General features: G+C 33.8%; 1 protein-coding gene across 2 annotated transcripts in view; it reads right to left on the reverse strand.

The window, feature by feature from the left end:
• The window catches only part of SPATS2L (spermatogenesis associated serine rich 2 like), a 220,663-nt gene that overhangs the window by 139,157 nt on the left and 53,548 nt on the right, over positions 1–27,958 (reverse strand). The window contains exon 1 of one of the 2 annotated variants that reach the window (XM_074302751.1): positions 24,384–24,465. The exons of the other annotated variant lie outside the window; for it this stretch is intronic. The gene's annotated coding sequence lies outside the window, so the exon portion shown is untranslated. Of the gene's footprint in view, positions 1–24,383; positions 24,466–27,958 lie in introns of those variants that run through there. 2 annotated transcript variants of the gene reach the window in all.

Genomic DNA, 27,958 nt, shown 5'->3' on the forward strand with positions numbered 1-27,958 from the left:
AGTGACCATGGTGCCACTATATTTAGTTAGATTCAAATATCACATTTCCTAATGTGTCACATAAGGAAGTAAAAAATGGCAACAAAGAAAATGAAAATATGAAGAGAAAAATTGTAAAAAGTGAAGTTTTCCAAGTGCCCCAGTTTATGAATGACATTTTATTAAAATGTGCTTAGAATACTAAATTACTAACTCAAAAGATTATTCAATAAGAAAAAGCCAAGTAGATAGAAAATGGATATAACAGACCATAATTTGCATTTAGAGAGACACACAATCCTTGTTGTTTTGGACAGTATGTTGAACAGGTACTGCAAATGGGTAATGAACTAGATCCAGAATTGATTGATCAAATAGACACAAAGGAATTTCATGTTGGAATCATATTTTTTTAGGGTGTTGAGAATTTGATTTTAAGATATCTTAAGGAGAAGATCTGAAATTCTTAGAAGAAATCAATTTTTTTTACTGCTGAAAAAGTCAAGCAGGAAAATAATCTTTATGTTTCCTTTAAAACCATCACTATAAAATCTTTCTGAGAATAAGCTACAAATAAATTGGGGGCATCTTTGTTGAAAGCATGAGAAAAACAGACACTTTGACAACAGACTAAATATTTATAATCATACAATTGACAAAGGGTACAAAAATGTAAGATTTCACCATATTTGTTACTGATAACAAATATTTGATATCATAGAGCAGCTTGATAACCTTAAAAAGCTTTCTTCTTTGCACAAATTAAAATCACACAACAGGTAATATTGATAACAATATTAAGTCAGACATGAATCAACAATTCATATTTGCCAAAGGTGGTAATCACTGTCAATGAAGACACAGTCCAACTATAAGAAAAATTGTAAAAAGTGAAGTTTTCCAAGTGCCCCAGTTTATGAATGCCATTTTATTAAAATGTGCTTAGAATACTAAATTACTAACTCAAAAGATTATTCAATAAGAAAAAGCCAAGTAGATAGAAAATGGATATAACAGACCATAATTTGCATTTAGAGAGACACACAATCCTTGTTGTTTTGGACAGTATGTTGAACAGGTACTGCAAATGGGTAATGAACTAGATCCAGAATTGATTAGGAGGAGGAAGGCTTATTGGATGGCATATGGGAACATAGACAATGCTCTTATCTTAAACATTTCTCATAAACAAAGGTTCAACTTTCTTGCAGTGATGTTGCTTGAGTGTGAGTCATAGAATACCAGAACCTTCAAAAAATGAAAGTTGTGGGTCATCCAAAGGGCAGTAAAGAGACATGTGGTGGGGATGAAAAAGCTGCAACATATTTCCACCTAAGAAAAACTTGAAAAAGTACTATAAAGGAAGTCATCAGAAAGGTACATGATATATATTTTAACATGTCTAACATATATTGGATTGCTTGCCATTTAGGGGAAGGGATAGGGGGAGAAAATCTGAAACACAAAGCTATGCAAGGGTCAATGTTGACAAATTATCCATGAATATGTTTTGAAAATAAAATAAAAATAGAATTCACAAGATGTATCAACAGATTGAATAACTTGTTAGGTGATATCATTTAGAGGATTTATGGGAAGATATAAATAAAATGATGGAAAGATGTGGATGTATGGTCATTTATGCAGTCTCTAATAATATTCACATCAATGAGATCCCTGTTCTATTGAATTATGAAGGACTCCCAGTGCCTGCAGAGTATATTTCATGCATCCTGCTACTCAGGTTTTTAACAGTTGAGTCATTTTTATATATACTATTTAGAAAAGACAAGGCCCTGTTGAGCTTACTATCTGGTAGATCACCTCTCCAGTCTGTAAGGAACCCCTTGAATTCTGATATTACTTACTCATCTTACCTGACCACACATCATTTATAGACCTAATACTCCCTCTTGTATTATTCAAACCACTGAAGAATTTTTTAAAAGTACTGAGTGCTGAGGATACCATTATATTACTCCATCAGCAAATATGCATGGAGCTCAGCATGATGTTAGGGGCTGTGGGAAATGCTGAAATGTTCCTGTATTCAAGGAATTTCATAAAGTGGTTGGGGAGCTAAGGCAAACAAGTTCCATTACATTTCTATGGCTATTATTCTAGTTTAGTTTTTCACTGCTTCTTACCTGTTACATAAGATTCCTAACTTGCTTCCAGATTTTTCTGTATGAGGTTGCTAGAGTAATATTCCTAAATCATACCTCTAACTTTGTCACTCTCCCATTCAAAAACCTTGAATGGATCCCTATTACCCAGAAAATAAAGTTCCAAATATCACAATTTAGCATTCAATGGCCTCTATCAACTGGCCTCTATTAATTCTTCCAGCCTTATTTCTTAATACTCTTCAGAATACCCAAGACTGAAGTTAAACTATTAGCCAGTCTCTACACCTTTATTCACGCTTTTTCCTCCATGTGAAATTGATTTTTTTCCCATATCTGTTCACATAGTTTTCAAGGCCCAACTCAAATGCCACATCCTCCATTAAGTTCATTCCATATTTCTCCAACCAAAAACAATCCCTACATCTTTTGAATCCCTTGCACACATTATACCTTTTCACATTTTAATGTGGTAACTATTTGTATACCTGTCATCCATCTGCTCCACAAAACTAAACTTATAGGGGCAGGGGCATGTTTTATTCATCTTTTTTATCTTACTCAACACCTACCACAGTGCCATGCAGATGGAATATTTTCCACAAATGTTTGTGGAACAAATATAACAAAATAAAATATTTAATTTTACTAAAAATTAAATAATAAGTATGAAGATATCTTCATGGAAAGACCTTAAGTAGTTGAATATTCTAAGTAATGTAACTAACTAAGCAATATAGAGGATAAAATACTGAACTTGGAGTCCAGAAGTCCCAAATTTATTTTAGCCTCAGAGGCTGTGTGATGCTGAGCAAATAATTTATTTTATTTGTCCGCTTCAGTTTCATCATCTCTAAAGTGGGGATAATAATAGTATCTTTCTAGGTTGTAAGAAGAAAATATTTTTAAAGCATTTTGCAAGCTTTTAAAAGCTATATAAATTGCCATTACTTTGTAATTCAGTGGAGAAAGCATCAACATAAATAGAATGGAATCTAGAAGACCTGAATTTGAATCCTACCTCAGGTATCTCTGAAACTATGTAATTTGACTAATTCACTTAATCTCTATAAATCTGTTTTCTAAGACAGCAATACAACTCTGTAGCCTTGTTGGAAGGATCAAAATGAATTAATATTTGTAAAGTACTTTGCAATCCTTAAAATGCTACATGATGATGATGATGATGATGATGATGATGATGATGATGATGACGACGACAATTAGTCAGGAAAGATTTCAAGAAAGAAGTGGGACCTGCGCCTAGTGTTGAAGACTAGGAAGAATTCTGATAGGTAAAGGGAAAAGATATATTCTAAGGGTGCAAAGGAAAATAAAAGCATGAAAAGAGCAATGTGGCTGGTATATTTGTGGACCATTAGAGAGATTAGCCTAACTAAATCACAAGGCCCATGCTGAAGAGTAGTGAGAAATAAAGTAGGACATATCATATGAAGTGTCTGATTTATGGAGGACTTTGAAGGTCAAGCACGAAAAGCTGGACTTGTAATAAGAACTATGTAGTCGATGCAGGTTTTTGCGCAAGTGTTGGGTGGAAAGCAGTGACATAGAAATAATGTCTTAGGCAGATTAGTTTGGCAGTTGTCTGTAGGTGAATGAACATGAATGAGGAAAGCCTGGAGTGAGGGCCAAGGCCTAGGATGAGCTAGCAATAGAATGGGAAGTGATAAATGTACTATTCTTGATGGCCCTGCCAAAGGCTAAAGCCAGGAATGGTCTGTGATAGAGACTGAAGTGTCTCTATTTGGAAAGAAAAAGAAAAGGATGAAGTGTATTTTGTAATGCCTCAGGATTGGATAGCATGGGAAATGATCTGAGTAGATATATCAGGATATAAAAATATAAGAGCTGCAGGACCAGAATTGGAAAAGTATCCAAATTGGAAATAAGGTTGATATCAATATAAAATACTATTTTATGGGGCCAATAAACAGAGCTTCTCCAGTATTTACCTACAAATGCCAAGACCAGGATCATAAGGGGCCAGTTCCACAAAGAATTTCTACAATTTGCTATATTCAGTTTTCTCTGGGCATGTGTGTGTTTTAAGTCCCCTCTTTGAGGTTGGACCTAAATTAATTTCACTTGAAGATTTCCTACACTAATTTTCACATTATGCTAGAAAAAACATATCCAAACTATAGTGGGCCTTGGTTGTGAGAACAGTAAGCTACAGGTAAATCTAACAAATTTTAAAGGAAAAAATACCAGGAGTTAGTGATTATTTGGATATGTGTGGGGAAAAGGAAAATGCATGATCAAAAAGGAATAAAAGGTTAATCCCTATAAACCTACAGTTTTAACTTTTAACCAAAAAACTTAATAATTTTAATTTTCTAGTTATAACTCTCTAGTCAGTAATAATGTTGGGAGAAAAGATCATTCACACTTAAGTGAGGAATGCCAGGAATGCATTGCCGTCCCACTTTTGTCCCTCAGAATTCTTAGTTTCCTTCAAGGAGCAACTTGCTACTTCCTATATAGAGGCAGCTGGTGGAGAACAGAGTACAGTGCTGGGTCTAGAGTCAAAAGACCCAAGTTCAAATTCAGCCTCAGATATTTACTAGCTGTGTGACTCTAGAGAAGTCACTTAACTTGTTTGCCTTACTTTCCTCAACTATAAAATAAAGATAATAATAGCTTAGCTCAGAACTTGGCACATAGTAGGCACTAAATTAATGTTTCTTTCTCTATATTAGGCCTTTCCTATTTCTCCTAGTTATGAGTAACCATGACTTACCCCCAAAATTGTCTTGTATGTGTTTATCAGAGTGCATGTTTCCCAAGAGAATGTAAGATCCTTGAGGGAAGATTCTGTTTTCATTTATGTTTCTGCATTCCAAGTGTCTAGCACAGTTCCTGACACATAGCATTTAATAATATTTTTATGAATAAATGAATAATCCTCCAGTTTATTGGCATATGGACTTGGAGTTCAATCTGTAGTTTGAACGTCTACATACATAAGAATAAAACAAATCTTCTAAGCGTTAGATTAGCACAGAATTTGTTGGAGGAATGCATTTAAGAATTGTTTACTGCTCTCAAAGAAGCAAAATTCATTTCTGTCATTAAGCAATTAACTTCTGACAGCTGATTTCACAAGGATGAATGGTCAACTTAATTAAATATCATGGCATAAGGACCAAAAGAATCAACTATATTATTCAGCCAGACTTTCTCAGCACATGAAGGCCCTGTAACATTGCATAAGAAATAAAGTTTATCATCAGGACGGCTTTGTCAATTGAGTAATAGAGGCAGCCTTGAACAGTGGGACAGATAATGAATTTGACCAGAAGTCTGGTTCTATGATCATCCAGTCACCAGCTATGGAGAATATCATACAGTATTTGTGCCATTGTGCTGCTGTTCACTTGATCTCTCTGCAATTTTGGTCATCCAATATGAATAATCACTTTTTTGTCATCTGAAGATTTGCTAGCCATATCAGTAATGTCTTTAATAATACTTGTTGCCATCCTAGTATAGTATAACCATAATATCTAGTATAGCATCTAAAAAGTGCTTTTAAATAGATGCAACCATAGAATAAAGAATATTTACATTAATTTAAAATCAAATACAAAAACCATGAAATCCTTTCTTCTTGAATTAACTGAACCTTGGTTTATATCTAGGCATCCCTCAAGGTTCTGTTCTTAGATTTCTATTTAGATTTTCTCCTGTGGTAACCTTATCCAATTTTCATATTATTTTTCATATCATTTCTATGCAACAAATCCACACAGATCTGACCAATATCCTTAGGCCCAAATGCCCATGAGGTGCACTGACACAAAAAATCTAGCATGTCCCAAACCAAATGTATCTTCTCATTATCCAAAATTTTCTTTTTTTCCTGAATTTTTTATTTTTATCAGACACCATCAATGACTTTTATAATCAGGTAGATTCAAAACCTTGGAGTCATTTTTTACCATAAATCCAACATTCTTTATACTTAACCAATAATATGTAGATTGGTTTCCCCAAAACTGTTAGAAAAACAACCAAATACAAAAGCTAGTCACTGAAGAAATCTCATATTATATCCTAATTGAAAAAACTGGGGATGCAGGTAAAGTGGGAAAGATAAGTGACAGGTAGAGCTCATTATTAAAATCTCCAATCAACTGCCAGGCTGCACTGGCTAACAGCTAAAGAAGGATTTCTGGGATAATCTTTTATACTGTAGCAGCAATTAATCTATTTATTAGTAGCTCTAACTTTGCAATTCCTAAATTATTTGGAAAACAGAGAGAATATAATGCTGCAGTTATGAATACAAATAGTTCTTACTAGTAATAGTAAGATTTTCTCTTGGTGGTGATTCACAATATAGACACATTGATCTACTACTTTCTCTCTCTCTTTCCTTCCTTCCTTCCTTCCTTCCTTCCTTCCTTCCTTCCTTCCTTCCTTCCTTCCTTCCTTCCTTCCTTCCTTCCTTCCTTCCTTCCTGCTGAGGCAATTGGGGTTAAATGACTTGTTTAAGGTCATCAGCTAGGAGGTGTTAAGTGTCTGAGGACAGATTTGAATTTAGGTCCTCTTGATTTCAAGGATGGTGCTCAACCTAGCTGCCCCGATCTACTACTTTTTTTTTTTAAATTACCAACTTAATACAGGCAAAAAAAATCAGGATTGAAAGTGTTCAATGGCAGATGAACAAACAAACATTTGTGAAGATAACAGGGAGATAGTATTCCAAGAATCTATGTAGCATACAACATATTTTCAGGCTAAACAAAGCTTACTTTGGTCCTAGATAACAACAGTTCTAGGAACTTTGGCCCTTTTATTAGGCATTTGCCAAATCATATGAAAATGTTTAGTTTTTTGACTTTCAAGTGGATAGTTAATTCACTTGAAACTCATTTATTTTGTGGCTTGCAATTTGCCACTCTCTAAGCTGGTACTCATTTCAAATACTTCATTCAAAACATGGAAAAAAGGAACAATGATACTCCTTTAAATGAGCAATGTCTTATTTTGGGGGTTTGTTTTTTTTTCCTTAAACACAGTTATGAGGATAACTTATTTTTTTTTCAATAAGGGATCAGCTTTTTTCTAAGATAATTGGACTTTAAAAAATTTTAATATATGCTTTCCTTGGAAACACTTTTTTTGGTTTTGCAACTTACATCAAATATAACATTTTTCCAAATCTCACAAAATTACATTTCATTTTTAATGTAGAAAATTGGATTCTTATAGCTAGCAAAAATACCTACATCAAAATAATTGCACAACCATGTTATTGCTATAAACAGATTTGTGATGTGATTTTGTGTGCCCTTAAAATTTTCAGGAACAGTATTTTGTTGTTGTTGTTTAATAAAAAATACAGCAAAGCCTTCAGGCTTTAATCAAAGATGACACCCCAGAGAAATATTTGATGAGTTTGACTTCCTGGTGTGAAATTCAAACACAGTTGTGAAATACAAATCCTTTTCATCTACTAAAATCCTGAAATAAGAAACCTTTATGAACCACTGTGCTTAGGGAATAGAAATGTACAAGGAAATATAACTCATGGACTTTTACTAGGTCCGTTTCTCTTTTCCTGATCTTTCTTCTCTTCTACACTATTTCTCAGTGATTTCAGCTTTAAAAAGTTAAATTATTATTTCTATACATGTTTCCCAGAGCTTAATATCCAGGCCTAGTTTCCTTCCTGAATTTCAGTCTCAAGTCAGAAACTGTCTAATGAATATTCTGAACTGAATGTCCTATACAAATCTCCATCAATACAGAATATCTCACATAGAACCCATCTTTTGCCCCAAAGCCCATTTTTTTTCCAGGCTTTACTATTTTTGTTGAGTACACCATCATCTTTTCAGTCATTCACATCAGCAATCTTGAAATCTCCCTTTCCTCCTGGCTCTCAACGCTCATAACTAATAAATTGTCAAGTCTTATTGATTATACCTCCACCATGTCTTTTGAATGCATCCCTTTATTTACACCAGTCCCACAATTTCTCTGGTTCAGGCCCTTCATCTTCTCTTTGCCTTGACTATTGAAATAGTCTTCTAATTGGTGGCTTAACCCCAAGTCTTTCCCCTTCCCAATCAATTTTCCAAACAAGAACCAAAGTAATATTCTTAAAGCAAACTATTTCATTCCTCTATTTGATATGCTCCAGTGGTTCCCCAGGGTCAAATACAAACTCAACTGTTTGGTATTTGAGGCTCTTCATAACCTGGTTTCAATCTACCTTTGACTCTTATCCATGTCCTTTTTTGCATTTCATTTTTATTTTATTTTTTAAATTAATGTAAACAAAAGTTTTGAACATTAGCTTTTTGAAAAAAAAATGAGTTCCATATTCTCTCCATGAGAAGTTAAACAATTTGATATAATTATGCATGTGCAATAATGTAAAACATTTCTATATTATCCAAGTTGCCAAAAAATGAAGACCAAAGAAAAATCCAAAAAAAAAAAAACCAAGAAAAGTAAAGTTCAGCCTGTAATCTTATATCATCTTCTTTTTCTGGAGGCAGATAGCATTTTCCACCATAATTCCTTTGGAACTATCTAGGATCACGGTATTGCTGAGAATAGAAAAGCCAAAGACAACTAGTTGATCATTGTACAATATTCCTGTTAGTATGTCCCATGCTCTCCTGGTTCTGTTCATTTCGCTTTGCTTCACTTCATGTAAGTCCTTCCAGGTTTTGCTTGAAGATATCCTGCTTTTCATTTCTTGTAGTACAAAAGTATTCCATCATAATCATATACTGCAACTTTTTCAGCTATTCCCTGAGCATCCCTCAACTTTCAATTCTTTGCTACTACATAAATATTTTTGCACATATGGGATTTTTTCCTTTTCCTCTTATTCCTTTGGAGTATAGACTTAGTAGTGTAATTTCTGGATCAAAGAGCACAGTTTTATAGTTCTTTGAGCATAATACCAAATTGTCCTTCAGAATGGTTGGATTAGTAGGCAACTCTACTGACAGTGTCTCTATTTTTCTACATCCACTCTAAAATTTGTCATTTTCCTTTTCTGTCACATTAGTCAATGTGTAACAGTAAGGTAGTACTCTGGAATAGTTTTAATTTGCATTTCTCTAATCAAGAGTAATTTTTTTCCATATGCCTATAGATAAGTTTTGATTTCTTCATCTGAAAACTGCCTGTTCAAATCCTTTGACCATTTATCAATTGAGGAATGATTTTTGTTCTTAAAAATTTTACTCAGCTCTCTATATGTTTGAGAAATGAGTATCTGATCAGAGAAACCTATTAGAAAAGTTTTTTTTTCATATTTCTTCTTTCCTTCTAATTTTGGCTGAATTAGTTTTGTTTGTGCAAAAACTTTTAAATTTGATGTCTCTGAAATTAACATCTTGTAATGCTTTCTATATTTTATTTGGTCATAAATTCCCCTTTTACATATAAATCTGGCAGGTAAGATATTCCATGATCCTCTAATTTGTTTATGATATCACCATGCTAAATCATATACTATTTTAGCCTTACATCAGTATATAGTATGAGAAGTTATTCTATACCTCATTTCTGCCAAACTGCTTTTCAGTTTTCCCAGCAATTTTTGTCAAAGAATGATATCCTGGATCATTGGGTTTATTAAACAGTAGATTACTATGGTCATTTACTAATGTGTATTGTGTATCTATGTGGTACTAAAACTTAAGCAACTAGTTAGTAGAATGGTTAGTGTACCAAGCTCAAAATGAGGAAGATCTGAATTCAAATCTAGCCTCAGATATTTACCAGGTTTGTGATCCTAGACAAATGACTTTATTCTATCCTCATATATGAAATGTGGACACACTGTAGAAAATATCTTTGCCAAGAAAACCCAATGGACATTTGTCCATAGAGTCACACAGAGTCAGACATGATTGAACAACAAATACGTACCACCTAATCTATTCAATGATCCACAACTCTATTTCTTAAAGCATTACCAGATTGTTTGGATGACTATTACTTTGTAATACAGTTTGAAATATAGTATTGTTAAGCCACCTACTTTCAACTCTTTTCATTGATTCCCTTGATATTCTTAGATTTTTTTGGTTGTTATTGTTCTTCCAGATGAATTTTGTTTATTTTTTTCTAGCTCAATGAAATATTTTTGAGTAATTTGATTGGTATGACACTGAATAAACAAATAAGTAGAATTGCCATTTTTATTATTTTAGCTTGGCCTACTTATGAACAATTAACATTTCTTCAATTGCTTAGAACTGATTTTATTTATGTGAAAAGTGTTTTATAGCTGTGTTTGTATAGTTCCTGGGTTTGTCTTTAAGTCTAATCACTAGCCTTCTTATTGGTCTACATAGTTCCCGTAATCCATTTGTCATCTCTATATCCTCTTGCACTACTTGCTTCCTCTTCTTTGTCCTAGCAATCTTTATCTCTTAGGATTCCTAATTCCCTTCAAAATTGAACTCAAATGCCATTTTCTAGCAGTTCTTTCCTTTTCTTTTCTTTTTTTAATTAATTTTATAATTATAACATTTTTGACAGCACATATGCATAGGTAATTTTTTTTTACAACATTATCCCTTGTATTCCCTTCTGTTCCGAATTTTCCCCCTCCTTCCCTCCACCCCCTCCTCTAGATGGCTGGCATTCCCATACATATTAAATATGTTATAGTATATCCTAGGTACAACATATATGTGCAGAACCAAATTTTGTTGTTGTTGTTGTTGCAAAGGAAGAATTGTATTCGGAAGGTAAAAATAACCTGGGAAGAAAAACAAAAAAAGAATGCTCACAGTTTACACTCATTTCCTAGTGTTCCTTCTTTGGGTGTAGCTGATTCTGTCCATCATTGATCAATTGGAATTGGATTAGCTCTTCTCTATGTTGAAGATATCCACTTCCATCAGAATACATCCTCATACAGTATCATTGTTGAAGTGTATAATGATCTCCTAGTTCTGCTCGTTTCACTCAGCATCAGTTTATGTAAGTCTCTCCAAGCCTCTCTGTATTCCTCCTGTTGGTCATTTCTTACAGCAGTTCTTTCCTTTTTAACCCTCCAGCTGTGAGGGTCTCTCCTTACTTCCATTATTTTATATTTCTTTTATATATTCTTGTATACGTCTAGGCTGAATCCCTTTGTAGAAAGTAAGCTCCTTGAAGTCAAGGCCTTGTCAAATTTTTACTTTTTACCCTTAGCATCTAGAAGAATGCACCTGGCATATTGTATAGATTACTAAATATTTTTATTGACAAATTATTACATTTTGACTAAAACATAATTATGAACAAGCTAATAGTTTTAAAATTTTTTTAAATTATACTAATTCTAGATTTCAATTTTTATGTTACAATGCTATTCCATTTTTATGTTTTAATAATATAGGGAATGATGGGGTTGTAGATACAATGGTGGAAAGGACCTCAGAGGTCATTATTACAATCTTTATTCTTTTTTACAAAGGAAGTAACTGAAGTCTGGGAAAGGTAAATGAAATGCCCAAAGTTGCAGGTAATCAGCAGCATGATCAAAATTTGAATCTAGCATCTCTGAATTTAGAGTACTCAATTTATTATACCACATAGTCCCGAACTCACAAATAGCTTATTTTCCAAACTTCATTTTTTTCCAGTCATAATAATGATAAAATTGGAAGTTGAATTTCTAGGCCAATCCTGAAAAACCTGATTTAACCTATATTTTGGTTTCAGCTTTGAGTTCTATGAATTAGGAATAGATGAGTAAAATATAGGTGAGAAGTTTGTCCCTCTAATCTTAGGGCCAAGGTCAGTGTTACTTGACTTTGAAACAAGTGAAGCTTGTCATTGGCATTTTCTTACCTTTCTTTCAGAACCTTTCTGGCACCTTCTAGTGCTCCCTTCCTGACGTCTCTAGTATATTCATGCCATCTCTAAGAACCCATGGCATTTCTATAGTAAGCCTGTGCACCCTGTTCAGAGAACTGTAAACTCAAAAATTACTTTGCTCCTTCTCCTGAAACCACATAATCAAACCCCCACAAAGCCAAGTAGAACAATGCTGATCCTTTTCCAAAGGTCAGATCGGTATGCTAGAGCTACCTCAAAGGATTTTTGAAAGTCAGATGTTAAATTTATAAATTGGCAAAAGCTACAAATCAGAGGTGGATTTATTGTTTTGTAAATTATCTAGATTTAACAAAGCAATGGAGAATATGTCAAAAATTCCAATTAAATTCAAAAGTATATCTAATGTTAAAAAAAAAATCAGAAATCTGGTTGTAGTAGTGTACTGGTGTTTCTCAAGCAGCTCTAAGAAAAAAAAAAGTGTATCCACCACTTTTTTCTTAAATTTTTTGATCTTGACTGTCAGTATGACAGGAGTCCCTTCTGGCTTTGTCCTTTTTTTGCATTTCTACACCCTGTTTCTGGTTCAGTCCGCTGGGGGCCATACAAGACAAGGCTAATCTCTCCTCCATATGACAGACCTTTTTAAAAAAAAAAAAGATTTATTTTTAATTCATGGAATAAAACAAGCATTTTTATATCAGAGCATAATAAAAAAGATGATTTTTCACATGAAACTGCAAATACTTAGAGACAGCTGTCATGCTCCACTCCACCTCCCAAAAAACTGACTCTTCTCTTCTCTAGAACTAAAAGGGACCTTAGCAATCTTCTAATTAAGTTCCTTTACTTGGCAAAGGAGGAAGCAAAGGGCCCCCAAATCAAAGTGTATTTGCTTAAGATCACACAACTATCACACAACTAGAACCAACACTACAACTTGGTAAGCAAGCATTTATTAAACAAATTATTCTTTGGCACAATATTAAGTTCTGGAGAAAAAACGAATGAAAAAAGTCTTCTGATATTAATTGCAGACTGTTTCTACTATAACATATTACCTTCCAGAGAAATTTATCTTATTCAAAGAAAGATGCCTATTAATTCAAGGCAATCTTTAGTTAAGAAACTTTCAGAAAGAATATCAAAGTGAAGTGAAAAAAAAATCTAGGCAGGATATGGGAAGATGTTTTTGGGGAAGACTTCCACATAGGTGGGTCAGTCAGTGATCTGATTCCCACAATCAGAGCTTGTCAGTTTTTCCTTTCTTTTTTTTTTTTTAATAATTTCTTGCCTTCCTTCTTTTCTGAAGCCACAGGTTCATTAGCAATTCCAAATTTTATTTTTGTTTTATAATAATCCAACGTTCCCATGTCAGTGGCATTAGGAGTTCTATTTGAGAGGAACTCTTTTTTCAAGGGTGTTTGTCAAAACTGAATGCTGTGAAAGTATGAAGACAAATCTCATCCCTAAAGAAAAAATGAGGAATTAGATCTCACATTCTGCAGAAGTAGGAAATGATGGTTGTGGAATATTGCACTTTAAGAACAAGAATAATAAAACTTTTAAAGCACTTTAAGGTTTGTAAAGTGCTTTACATGTATTATATCTCTTTTGATCTTTGCAACAACCCTGTAAGGTAGGGGACTATTTGAAAGACTGGAAAACTAAGATAAAGCAATGTTAAATTATTTGCTTAGGGTTGGTGATAAAGCATTAAAGTAAGCATTTGAGATAGAATTAGAACTTAGTTCTTTCTCACTTCAGTGACTCCCAAGGTGAAGAGGGGATGAAGTAATTAATTCAGAAATAAATCAAACATAAACAAAACCCATTCAAAAATTAGAGGAGAAGCATGCAAATGGGGAAAATCTTTGTAATGAGAAATTATAAATTGGTTCAAATTTATAAGAGTAAGAGCCATTACCCAACTGACAAATGGTCAAAGTTTAAGAACAAGAAATTTTCAAAGGAAGAATTCAAGATAGCAATAGCCACATGAAGAAATTCTCCAAATCATTAATTATTACAGAAATTCTAGTTACAACTACTAAGAGGTTCCAACTCACATCCACCAGGATGGCAAAGTTGACAAAAAAGGGAAAATGACAAATTCTGAAGGGGTCAAAGGAAAATGGGCATCTTAATAAACTGTTGGTGGAACTATGAATTTGGTCAATGATTCTGGAAAGCAATTTGGAACTACGCCCAAAAAGCTATTAAACTACATACCCTTTGACCCACTAACACCACAACTAAGTCTTTGTCCCAAAGTGATTGAAGAAAGAGGAAAAGAACCCATATGTACAAAATTAATTATAGCATCATTTTGTGATGTCAAAGAATTGGAAATGGGTACCCATTCCCTATTAATTGAGAATGGCTGAATAAGTTATGCAATATGAATGTGATGGAATACTATTGTGCTATAAGAAATGATGAAGGTGACGGCTTCACAGAAACCTGTGGATAGTATGCCTGAGGATGGAATCAGGAAGACCTGAGTTCAAATTTGACCTCTGACACTCACTAGCTGTATCACTCTGAGCAAGTCATTTGTCCTCTGTTTGCCTTAATCTACTGGCAAAGAAAATAGCAAACAACTTCAAGATCTTAGTCAAGAAAACCTCATATAGGGTCACCAAGGACATGACTAAATGACTGAATTGCAACCAAGGGAAGTGAGCTGAAACAGGAGAACAATTTATATAATAACAATGATATTGCAAAAACAAACAACTTTGAAAGACTGAATAATTCTGATCAAAATAATAACCAACCACACACAATTCAAAATTGCGTGACTCAAAATTCGGACTGAATAATTTTTTCCAGGCATGCCCAATGAAGGATTTTTTTTTGGGGGGGGGAGGGCTTGACTATATACTTGGATGAGGAGTTAGTCTTTCCATGGGAGGGAGTAGTAGGAGAAAGAAAAGGTGGAACTGTTAAAAAATATTTTAATGAAAAAAAAAAAAAGAAATGAATGTGATACACAAATTAAAGTTGTTAATAAACATTAGGTAAAATTTTAAAGGGTATTTATTTGTATATACACTTTTTAAGTATAAATATGGTGTTTTTGAGGCAAGAAACCACTTTATATTGTATTTTTAAAAAATATAATCCATAGGTGACATTTCTGAATGTCATGGCTGGCTATGGAACGCAACTCTGGCAATGTGTCAAAGGGATTGACTATCTCTGTCACTAAAATCTGGTTTGGTCAGTCACAGCAAATAGCTAAACCATTTGCACAAATCCTATGGTATTTTCTCCTAAACTGCAAAGCACTTTCTCATGTTCTCTTTCTGAGTCCTGGAGAAGCATTTGAAATGGAATTAGTTTAAAATGAATCCCTGTAGTAAGTTGAAAGCTATTTGTGTGTGCCACAGGATGCTGCCAAAATGAAAGGATAGGCTGCTTAAAGGAAATCTCTTGATAACAGCAAGCACCCCGACTTCTGAGATAGAACAGGTAAAACAGAGCTTACTATTTGAGAGTGATTATTTTCTTCCAGCTGGCAACACTAGACAAATCCTGTTATTCTGTGCTGATTGTGAAGCTAATGTATTTTAAAAATTAATCTCTTTTTAGAGGCATGTATAATAGCAATTTTTTTTTCTTTTAAAAACATACACCCTCTTCTCCCAACACATGCTTGGGTAGCTTTAATGCATTTTCTTCCTGTTAGGTGAAAAAAAGGTTTAAACACATGATTCATTATGATAAAGTAATGGACAGAGGCAAATAATTGCTTATGATTAGCTGAGCATATATTTGCTACAACATGTCATCCTGAAGACATTCCTCTCCAAAAGATAATTCACTCCACAAATGTTTCACTTAATCAATCTGTGGGAACAACGAGAAGGACACATTTTCAAAGGAAGTCACCAGACAAAGCTTAGTAAGGGATCTTTACTGAAGGCCCTTTACTGAAGGATCTTTACTGTGGTATTTGCAGAATGTTCTCCTTAGAGTCAAGAAAGAACAAATAAATTATTGTCCAGGAAGTTAAGAAAAGTTACAATTATCAACAATAGTTTAATATTCTTTAGACTAAGAATACTGGTCTTATTTTAAAAAAACACAAAAAAGATTAATTCAATATAAAATGGTTACATTTCTACTCTCACAGAAAAAAAAATGAATCTGAGTGATAGTTCAGATTTTACTTTCCAAACAAACCAAGGAAAACAGGGAAGAATAAAAGAAAGGAGGATCATGGCACAACAGTACTCATGTTAATTACATTTTCTCTTGTTCTCTTTATTTCTGTGTCTGTAACCCTTCAATCAGAGGACCTGTGTTTGTTATTTGCTATGTTACTTAACTTTCTTGGAGCTAAGATTTTTCATTTTTAAAATGAAGGAACTGGAGTGGTTGATTTCTGAGATTCCTTCCAGTTACACTCCTATGAAAGAAAAGGATGCAGGATGGTGAAGGTAAGAAAAATATCAGCAGAGAGAGTGTTTAGAAAAATAATGTATAAATCATTATAATCAATCATACAATATAAGTATTGATGAGAGAACCTAAGATAACTAATAGGAAGAAGAAAAGAAATGGGAGACAGAGGGAATAATGTCAACCTTTGAACATATGAAGGGCAATTAAATGGAAGATGGATAAAATTTATTCTACTTAGCATCAGAGGGTAGAATGAGGGGTCACTGTTGAAAGATGTGGAATCAAATATTTAGACTTGACATAACAAAAGCCTTCCTACCAACTAGAGTTATCCCAAAATGAAGTGGAGTGTTAGAGTTTGTTAGAGTGTTAGGTTTAGCTAAGTGGAAATGTCCATTGTTCAAAGTTCAGGTGTCTGAATTTTAGGTTCAGGTCTATTTTATTGTCTTGGGGACAGTGATTTCTGTGAAAAGTGTACAGTTTATTTTCATATCAAGCAGTTTGAAGGGTAGTTAGATACATATGTCTGGATATTTCTAGCCCCCAATTAGCAAAAAAAGGAATGATACTGTTTTTACATTTCAACAAATCCATTATTCAAGCATATACGAGGGACTTCCACTTAGGCTGTGCAATCAAAACCCCACATTTCGTTCCATACTGCTTTGAACAAGTTTATAAGTGGGCAAATTTTCATTTCCAGAATTGTTCTCAGATGTGGTTAAACAATTACATGGACTTTTTCATCCACATGGCCTTTGCCACCCACTCCTTTGCCCCTCTAGGCTGAAATGTCAGAAATAAAGGTGGTTTGCAATAGCCTTGATCATAAAGTACTTGATGAATGCCAGATGTGACCCTTAAGGCAAAGCAGATGCTATCCCAAACAGTCCCTTCTTCCCTGTATTCAAGAACAGTAATATCCCTAAACATCTTACAGAATGTAGTCATGTATATTTCTCAGACATATTTTGCCAGAGGCCTTATTCCCTTACACACACACACACACACACACACACACACACACACACACACACACTTCTGTTGAAGAATTATGTTATTTTTGACAGTTAATATCCATTGTTTGCCTTAAATCATACACACGAAAAATCACTGTGTTGTTATATTTGTGTGGCAGTATTTTTTTTCTGGAAGGTCCAGGTTTTTAATGTTGTTAATCTCTTTGGAATGCTGCGCTTATCACCACCTACCAGGGATTAGTTACCCTTTCACCTTTTCTGCTCACAAGGCCAAAGAGAGGAGGGAAACAAGAGAGGAATTGTTCAGGGAGTTTCATTCTGTTGCTGTGGATAGCGAAGAAATACATTTCCACTTTTTCTAATAGTCAAAAGGGAAGGGAGGATATTAATAAACTCCCCCTTACCTAGAAGGTTGGATTAGGAGGAAGTTACACAAATATTATTTACCCTGAGACCCTATTTAATGATTTCTTTCTCCCTTCCCCCAACTTTAAGGTGATGATGAAGAATGAAGATCAGGAGTTTCCTGAGGTTCTAACTGTATAGCAAACCAACCAACTTTTAAAATTCATTCTGTATGTTGGGAAGGGAAGAGACAAAACTGGCTACACCAATTTGAAGTAGGATAATAAAAGAAGGGGGAAAGGCATTCATTTTCTTCATCCTGAACTCTCCCTTTTCAACTAACTGGCTATGCTGGCAGTTTGTAGACTTAGTGATTTAAAAACTGAGATGTCAAGCATTTTGTATATAGACTGTGATAACTCATTTTATGTTTCTAAGTAGCTGCCCTTTTCTATCTTCCTTATGAAATCATTTTGTACATACTACCGAATGGACCTTGAATACAAATGACTCACTATGCTTATCTTTGGGCTGCAAACTGTGGGGCTCTCTCTCACTATCCCACATTAATGTAAAAGGAAAGGATGTCATGCAGTAATAGAGATCAGTTCTCAGTTCTTTCTTCAATAAATATAAAGTTAAGAGGTAAACGGAACTCAAAAATTAACAAAATTGTTTAAGACTCACCAAAATAGGTGATATCTTAGGATATCATTATTCTTGAAGGACATTTAAAAATAACAAAAAACATTTCTTAAATACTCATTCTGTGTGAGGACGACAGTAGGAAGTCCAAGAATACAAGAGAATTAAAATGTACAGTTTCTTCTTAAGGAGGATGATTATAGGTGAAAAGGTGTTTATAAGCACATTTCTTATTATGGTAACTAAACCCCCTTAAATTGGGCAAATAAAAGAGCTATATTATGCCAAGTACTTCAATACAATAGGTCACGGTTCCATTGTAAATATTTCAGGAAAAGATTTTTAAGATAATCATCTGTCACTACTTTTCAATGTGCACAAATTTTTCACCTCATCCAGGATTATGTAAATCTGCTATCAATCCCGATGAAGAGCATGGGATAAATCCCTCTGATAATAATCACACTTACTACAAGCCTAGGAATGAGACTAAACCAGACAAACAATCATATATGAAAGTTTCCACATTCATAAATTAATTTAAAATGGTTTATTTGCTCCTTGGTAAAATAAAATATGGGCCATGTATTTTTTTAAATCATTTTTAAAGATTTGAGGATTGTGAGAAAAAGAGTTTAGTTTATTTTTGGTTTGCAAATATGTCACTATTTGGTCAAAACTTTAATTCCACATCTATTTTTCATCCTTTAATTCCTGGGGGGAACACATCCTAACCATGGTTAGCTCACCTGAAAACACAAAATGCTCAGATGTTGCACACTTTCTACAGCAGATATGTAGTTGTTAAAGCAATTTACAGATGTGCCTCTCACCCAGAGCTCCCATTGATTTCACTTATTGATTTCACTTACTGTAGTACTTTCCTTTTTTTTAAAACTTTCTTCTAAACATGACTGTGAACCATGCTGGGATGTTGATTTTTATGGAAGACTCAAGTAGATTTGCTCTTCAGGAGCCTCTTTGGGAGTGACTGGGCTCAGGGTGAGCATGCTCTACTTGAGCTTTTTATAGTATCATTTCTAACATTTAAGTATGAGAGTTTCCATCACTTCTTTGAGGTTCATTTAATGCCTGGATCCGGATAACTTAATATACCCATGTCATAACTATAAGGAAATCCTCTAAAAAAAGAAATATAGTTTTTTAAAAGATATCTTTATGAATATCTACCTATCATTTTTTAGAGAGAATGGCATAATGAACACAGAGAACATCCTTGGAACAAGGGAGAAGTAGGTTACAATCTTGCCCTTGACAACATACTGGCTATATGACTATGGACATGACTCTAATCTCCTGATAATTATCTGAGATGGTAAATTTCAAGGAAGGTGATAAATTGTTCCTTATGCCAATTAATGGTCCAGCTTCTATTCATCGATAGAGATAATGTGAAATATGTGTAAACATACATACATATATAAATTCAACCACTTGCAAAGGCTAGAGGAACTCCCTCCACATTATAAGAAATGTGAAGAGTTCTTAGAAAGGATGAAAAAGTGGTACTAGAAGATTAGTATATAGCACTAATTCTCACATATAATATAAACTGAACAAAGACTACTGAAAGTTTGCTGAACAAAGACTCTGAGAAGGCAGAGGAAAAGCAGAAATAGCAATCTGAAGAATTAGAAGAAAGGAAAGAACCATAAAATATTGGAATAATGTGATATGAATTTAAATCTTCCTGTAGAAAATCAAATGATATTTTTCAAGGAAGGATCACAGGAGCACAGACTTAGAGATGAAAGGGACCATAAGAAGAAGTATCTAGTCTTGTTGAAATCCTTGGGAGGATCCAGACCTATCCAAAAAATGGAAGTTCTCTACTGGGCCCATGCACTGTGTGATTGGTGAATACTGAGGCAGATTTATATATATATATATATATATATATATATATATATATATATATATATATATATATATATATATATATATATATATATATATATATATATATATATATATATATATATATATACACACACACACACACACACACATATATATGTATGTATATATATACACATATATATACATACATATATATACATACACACTTACACACATACACGTGTGTATATATATATATATACATATATGTATATATATATGTATATGTAAACCTGACATTGAAAACCAGAAGGCATGCTTTTTCTTCCATCTCTCATATAGGACCCAACAGAGAACTTCATAACACTTGTCAAAATGAATTACAGATCCTTCCGTTGTTTCTTATAGTGATGAATGATACCACCAGAAAGAATCTGGGGGAATATCTCATAGGGATTATAAAAGACTGGGCAGGAACTTCAGAGATTATGAACACAGGTGGTATTTTCATCATTATTTCAGACTGAAGGCAGGACTTCAAAAGTAAAAAAAAAAAAGCATACAGAAGCAAGAAATGAATTCCTAGTTAAGAAGATGATATCAGAGAATGGGATTTGGTTTTCTGAACCACAACTTTAGATACAGGCATGACAACCTTTGGCCATGGATGAATTGCATCTGAGTGAGCACTAGAAAGAAATTATTTGCCCAGAAACTTGTTAATCTGACTAAGAATTTCAATTTCCAATGAAGGTAACAGAGAGAGATAGCAACATGAAATTACCCAGATACATTTATAAATGAGATCCATATAAGGAAACACCATATATAACAATATAGAAAGAAGAATGGCAAAGGGATCTAGTGGTTTATTGGCAAAAAAAAAAACCTTAAAAGAGAAGCAGAAATGATACTTAAAGTTTCTTAAGAATACTTAAGGATGTCTATGGCAATATGCCAATGAACAAAACATGGGGATTTAAGTATACTTGCACTATATTAAATTAAAACAAGGACCTCAAAAACACTTCGTAAAATAGCACTATATAAAGTGAACAGTGAAGCAGACTTGGAATCAAGAAGATTTGAGTTTAAGTTCTACCTCTGACAAATACTGTCCCCATTATCATTGGAAAAGTCTAAATTTAAGCTCTCCATGCCCTAATCAATTCTCTAAAACTATAATTAAATATGAGTCCCAATCAGCAATGATGGAGAGAATTTCCACACTTGCAGATTCCTAAAAAGATGAAATAAGAGGTACCTATCAGATCTCATAAATATTGTTAATTGACAGAATGGAACACAATGTAGTTATTTGTTAAGTAACAAATTATATGTAAATTATTTGCCACAATAAAGAGATACTAAGAGTCCAGAAAGTGCCTTATTTAGCGAATTCCTGACTTACTTGCTAAAAGTAGAGAGAAGGCTTCCAAAGGCAAAATAGGTTAAAATATAAAACTGTCTGCAAAATCTCAAAAAGGATGACAGACAGTTATAAACATTATGATCTCATAAAGCAGAACTTCAACAGAAAGTAAAGCCAATTTGAAGAAGTCCCAGGATATTACTGATCTTCCTAAAAGAAATCTGTAATTGTTTGAAGGAATTTGTCCTGTACATCAACATAGTAAAGATCATGAATATGAAGAATGTCTATCACTCAGATTTCAATAAGCATTTGGATGGATACTTTATGGACCTCATTTAAATGTATGTATGTCTGGGACAGAAAGTACAGCTGAACAGTTGATTTGGAGAGTTACAAAGGAGATGAATTGGGAGCTGGATTGGTTTTGGGAAACTGCAAGAGGATTCTAAACTTCTCATGAAAGCAAAGGTCTATCTTTTTAATAATAACATTTTATTAGTGTTGGTCTATAACAGTGAGTTGTAGAATGTCATGTTCTCTAAAGAACTAAAGATAAATATCACACAAAGGGCAATGGAGAGGTACAATATGGAAGGCTGCAATATATAACAACTTAGGGACTCTGAAGAAGAACAGAAGTATAAGATGTTATCAGTGAATTATATAATGGGAGAAAATGGACTGGTAGTATGGCAAAGAAGGATGAATACAAGATTATACAGAATGTTCTAATGATAACCTCATAATTTTGGAGGAAAGAGAAGAAGGTCTCTAGCACACTGGATAAATATCATTTTTGAGGAGGCAAAAAAAAAAAAAAAGGATGAGTCACACAGGTTGAGCAGGCATGAATAAATTAAGCTCTGAACCATTGATAGTAATTAACAAACCAATGAGATAGAAAATTCATTTGTGTATTTGACTTAAAAAAATAATACAATTGAGAGAACAAGAGTGAGCCTGGGAGAAAGAGAGTGGTAAAAAGGAGGGTAGGAGAAAGAAATCAAGAAGGGAGAGAAAGATAGTAAGAAAGATTAAGAAATAGAAAGAGCAGAAATAAGGGGAAGGCTGATGTGGAGACAGGAGAGAAGAGAAAAGGAGAGGAGAGGAGAAGATTGAAGATGGTCACATATTGTTCTTTTTCAAGGACTGTGGGAAGGTAGATTCTGTAAACTACAGGCCACTGTATAAAAATAATATAAATTTCCAAAAACAATCTAGTCTTATTAAAATATGGTTTCAGGGAATTGAACCCCAGGAATTAATCTGAATTTATTAAAAACAAATCACAAAACAATCATATCCTTTTTTGAGTGTGTCACTAGACTGGTAGACAAAGAAAATGTCATGGAATCAGTATATCCGTATTTCAGCAAGGTATTTAAGCAAGCCTCTATAGGTCTGTAAGGGGAAAGTAGAAAAATAGGGACTAAATCCTATGAATTAAAAAAAGTAAACATATATTTAAGGAATGATAATTCCTTAAAATAATTAATTTTAATTTAATTAAATCAATATTAATTAATAAATCAAGGTTAGCCTAGAGGAAGTACTAAATTGGATTGATCCTGTGATCTATTCTTGGTCCTGTGTATTTAATATTTTAAAAAATCAATGGAAATGGAATTCTTATTAAATTTTCAGGTGACACAAAATATGAAGAGATAGTTAATATGATGAATGAAACCATCAAGTCCAAAAAGAACTCAATAGTTCAGTTTTAAGGTAGAGAAAATCAATAAGGATAAATGTAAAGTCTTGCATTGAGGCTCAAAAATTCAGTACAACTGAATTGCAGTGGTTTGACTAAATACTAGTTAAGAAAAAAAAGACCTGGGGATTTGACTTGAGTTTCCCCTAAAATTGAATATGATTGTAAGCTACATTATCAGAAGTGTCATGTCCAGAATGATAGATATCTCAACATACTTTTCCTTTGTCCTACAATTTCTAGAGTTTTTAAAATTCAGTTTGAGGCCCCAAATTTAATGAGAGACACTGATCAACTAAATTATAACCAAAAGTTGAATGGGATAGCAAAATACTTGAATATACGTTCTACAAACATTTGTTGGAAGAAGTATTTATATTAGAGAAGAAACTGTCAGAAGACCTGAGTTTGAGTCTTGAATTTGCTCCTTCCTAACCATGTGACTTTGGGCAAATCATTTTTCATCTTTAAAGTTTGAGCTTTAAATAACATGACCTTTCAAGGTTCTTTCCATTATCACGATTCCTCTGACTGCCATTTGTCACATATGATGCAATAGCATCTTCTTTCCAAATATATTTGTAAGGTCCTTAGGTTCCTTTCAAAGATTTCTCTTTGACCTGCAAAAGTGACTAATTGCAGCAAAGGGTAAAAGCAGTGTTATCATTTTCCTTTCTTGATAGCCAAGCAAATTGTTGCAGGAAGGTGAAGCCAAAACAAGGAATTATATTCTTTCAGATATTATGAAAACAAAATAACATGAGGCAAGACATTGGCTTTGGAGTCAAAGGACCCTTGATTCAAATTCCACTTCTAAAGTTGTCTATGTATGTTAACTTTGGGCAAGGAAGAAAGGAAGGAAAGAAGCATTTAAATGCCTACTATGTAAAGTACAAAGTACTGTGTGTGTGTGTGTGTGTGTGTGTGTGTGTGTGTGTGTGTGTGTATAATTTGATCCTAACAACAAGACTGTGAGGTAGCTACTATCATATCATCCTGACTTTACAACTGAGGAAACTGAGGAAGACAGAGCTCATGTGATTTGCCCAGATTTATACCACAAATAAGTCTAAGAAATTGGATTTGAATTCAAGCCTTCCTGATAATTCCAATGCTCTACATACTTTGTCACCTAGCTTCTTCAATTTCTTCAACTGCAAAATGATGACCTCTGAGGTTGCTTTTTCTGCCTCTTTATCCTTGATCCTTCAACCTCCATTCTTCCATTTCATTTCCTTTGTATCCAAAAGAAATGAGAAGAGTGACTTATAGAATCAATAAGCCTCTTCCTGATAAGGATTGCTGCATTATCCTCTCTCCTCAGTTCCTCCTTGATTCCTTTAGCTCCAGCCCAGAACTCCAGATTCACCCAACCTGTGCTAGATTGTTTGCTGGAGTCAATTTTCTTTGACTTCAAATGATTGACAAGATGGTGTCACTTCTTCTGAGAGGCTGGAAGGCATCCTGAAAAATCAATACCGGCTCCTGCTAGAAGCTGTCTAACCCAAAGCTAATTGAAGGCCATCTGAACACTGTCAGAACTGTGTCTACTAATCATTAGTTTTGCTGGTAATGGTGTTTCTATATATGAGAATAGCAAATCACTTTGAAATCAGCCTTCCATGTTCCCTATTCAAAAGGAAAGCCAACAATAATGGTACCTAATAAGCTGGTCAGCATATTCCTAAACCTCTCTTATCTAAATGCTGAACCTGTGTCTTATCATTACATAATGTTACATAATGAAAGACCGCTCCCTTTTTATTTTAAACTACTTTTTAGCAAGATTTTATTCAGCTTTAACTTGTGACACAAGTTTATGTTTAAATGCATTTTTTTTTCTTTCAAGAGGCAAAATTTTTTAATCAAGCTTTTCATCCCGATTAAAAAAAACCAATAAATTATATTCAGTTATCTTCGCAAGAAAGGTATGGTATAGGGGGAAGTGTACTGGGTTTGGAGTCATGATATGTGTTCAGATTCTGATTTCCTATTAGGATCTCTTTCACTACTTATGTGACCTTAGGCAAATCACAACATCTCTGGGCCTTAATTTCACTATCTGTAAAATCAAAGGGTTGAGTTAAATCCTTTATGGCTCAAATCTATGATCATATGAAGTGAAAAGCTATATATTCTAGCATCTGAACTCTTAATTGCTAAGTCTAATGATATTTTCTTAGTTTTTCTCTTGCTACTTTGATAGTTGACCATCCTTTCCTCCTGAATGCTCTCTCTTCTCTATATTTTCATGGCACTAACCTATTTTGTCCTCTTCTTACCTGTCTAATCACTCCTCAGTCTTCTTTCTTGGATCTTCATCTGAGTTATACTCACTATTCATGGGTTATCTCCCAAGCCTCTACCTCCAGTCCTCTTCTCTTCTTTCTATGTATTATTTCATCTGGTGATCTCATTAGTTCCCATAGATTTTATTGTCATCATTATCCCAAGCTCCAACTTCTCCCCTAACATCTCAAACTAGATGTCCCATAGACATTTGCAACTCAACATGCCCTAGGGTACATTCTATTTCTTCCCCAAACTGCCCTTCTCCTAAAACTCACAATTATTGATGAGGGCACCACCATCCTCCCAGTTACCTAAAACTGCAATCTCAGTGGCATCTTGACTTCTATCTCGCACCCCACATATCCTCTATATTGTCAGTCTCATTTCTAACTTCACAATTCTCATTATCTTCATATATGTGTATACATCTTTCTATCTAACAAAATACATTTCATATTTTCATGTCTTCTCATATTTTCTTCTATCCAATCACAAAGCCATGTCATCCTAGTATAGAACTTTATCACTTCATACCTGTAATTACTATTGCAATCACCTTCTGGTTGGTCTCTCTGCCTCAAGTTCACTCAAGTTACTGCCTCCAATCTTCTCTAATCTATTATTCACTCCCCTGCCAAAAGAATCTTTCTAAACCACAGATCTGTCACCCTCCTACTCAATAATCTCAAGTGGCTCCCTGTTACCTCCAGAATCCACTAGAATCCAGAATCAAATAGAATAGTTTGGCTTTAGAAACTTTTAAAACTTCCAGTTTCCTTATACTTTTACTACTTCTTGGATTCTATGACCAGTTTCATTTCCTTCTTATTCTTTGCACTCCACATGTGATTTCCTGATAGCCTCCTCATTGGCTGTCTCTCATGCTAAGAATTCTCTCCTTCTTTTCCTCTTCACCTCCATCTCTTGGTTTCCCTAGCTTCCTTCAAGTCCCAACCCAAATCCCATCTTTTGCAAAAGACCTTTCTGGAATATCACCCACCCCCTTAGCACCTTCCCATAGAGATTACCTTACATTTATACTGTGCATATTTCTTGTGTGTGTAATTTTCTGCATGTATCTCTTCTATTAGAATGTAAATGTTTTAAGGGCACAGACTTCATTTTTGCCTTTCTCTGTTTCTCAAACACTCACCATAGTGCCTGGCACATATTAAGTTCTTGATAAATCCTTTTTGGTTTGATCTAATCTAATTTTATAGTGGGGAAGGGAGTCCAGCTTTATTAACAATAAAGTATTGTGTTTATAAAAGTCTAATAAGTATTGAGACTCAAACTGAGTGGTAAACTTAGCTTTCATATTTTTTAAATGAGTAATGTATTCAGAGAAGCAGTTGTTAAATTTTATAATTGTTTCAATTATGTTACAAATCCCAATCAACTTAAGGAGTAACTCTTCAATACAAAGATACTTAGTCCACAATCAGTGGATTGTGAACACCTCATTTTTATTTGTCTAGGAAAATGGACAAGTAAACTTGAAATTTTCACTCCATCAAAGAAACTCATTTTCCAATTCAAAAGGTAGAGTCTATATATGCAGGAATCCAATTTTGCATAATCAGTTTACATACTGAAAATGTGATCCTAAAAATGTTAAATCATATTTTCTTTTTAAATTACAGTGATAAATCATACTGCATGTTCCTGAGCTTAGTTTCTCCAATAAAGGAATCTTTGTGTTTCAAATTATGTGTTAAACTTCTGTAGGTTAGGTTACAATCTATAACAAATGTGAGAATCTTTGAGCTGACATTTCATTCCCTCAGGGATATCTTTAGAAACTGGATTATAATGAGAGATGCTGCATTTAAAAAAAATTCCCTGCTGATCACAAAGGCATATGCAGTAGTATTTGAGGATGTAGAGAATAAAATGAAATATATTAGCTAAAATTATTTAGTTTGGGTAAAAACTTGAAAATAAATAAGAAAAAAAGTTTATTATAAGTAACAGTAGTGGCAGAGAGAATACTGAAGAAGTGTTGATGGATATTTTGCACTTTGATTTTTAGTTCTTAATATATAGATATCATAAATCAGTGCTAGAAGGAATTTCAAGGGTCATTCAGGACAATCCTCCCATTTTACATCTGAAAAAACTGAAGCCCAGCAAGGGAAAGTGTTTGGTTTAGAAAGCATCATAGGAACATAGGAAGATACTACATGATCTTTTATTATTCATTACACAATGCTAAAGAAGGGAAGAATTTTAGAACCATCTAGTCCAACCCCCCTCATTCAGAGATGAGATGTAGTCATTTACTCAGAATATGATTTTGTCAGCAGTGGTGCTCTTTTCACAAATGCTGATTACAACTTGGTAGATTATCCTTGAAAATTGTCTCTGCAGAAAATGACATCACCCTTCAGCTAACCTAATGAAAATC

This window comes from Sminthopsis crassicaudata, chromosome 3, assembly GCF_048593235.1.
Source record: "Sminthopsis crassicaudata isolate SCR6 chromosome 3, ASM4859323v1, whole genome shotgun sequence".
Classification (NCBI taxonomy): Eukaryota; Metazoa; Chordata; class Mammalia; order Dasyuromorphia; family Dasyuridae; genus Sminthopsis; species Sminthopsis crassicaudata.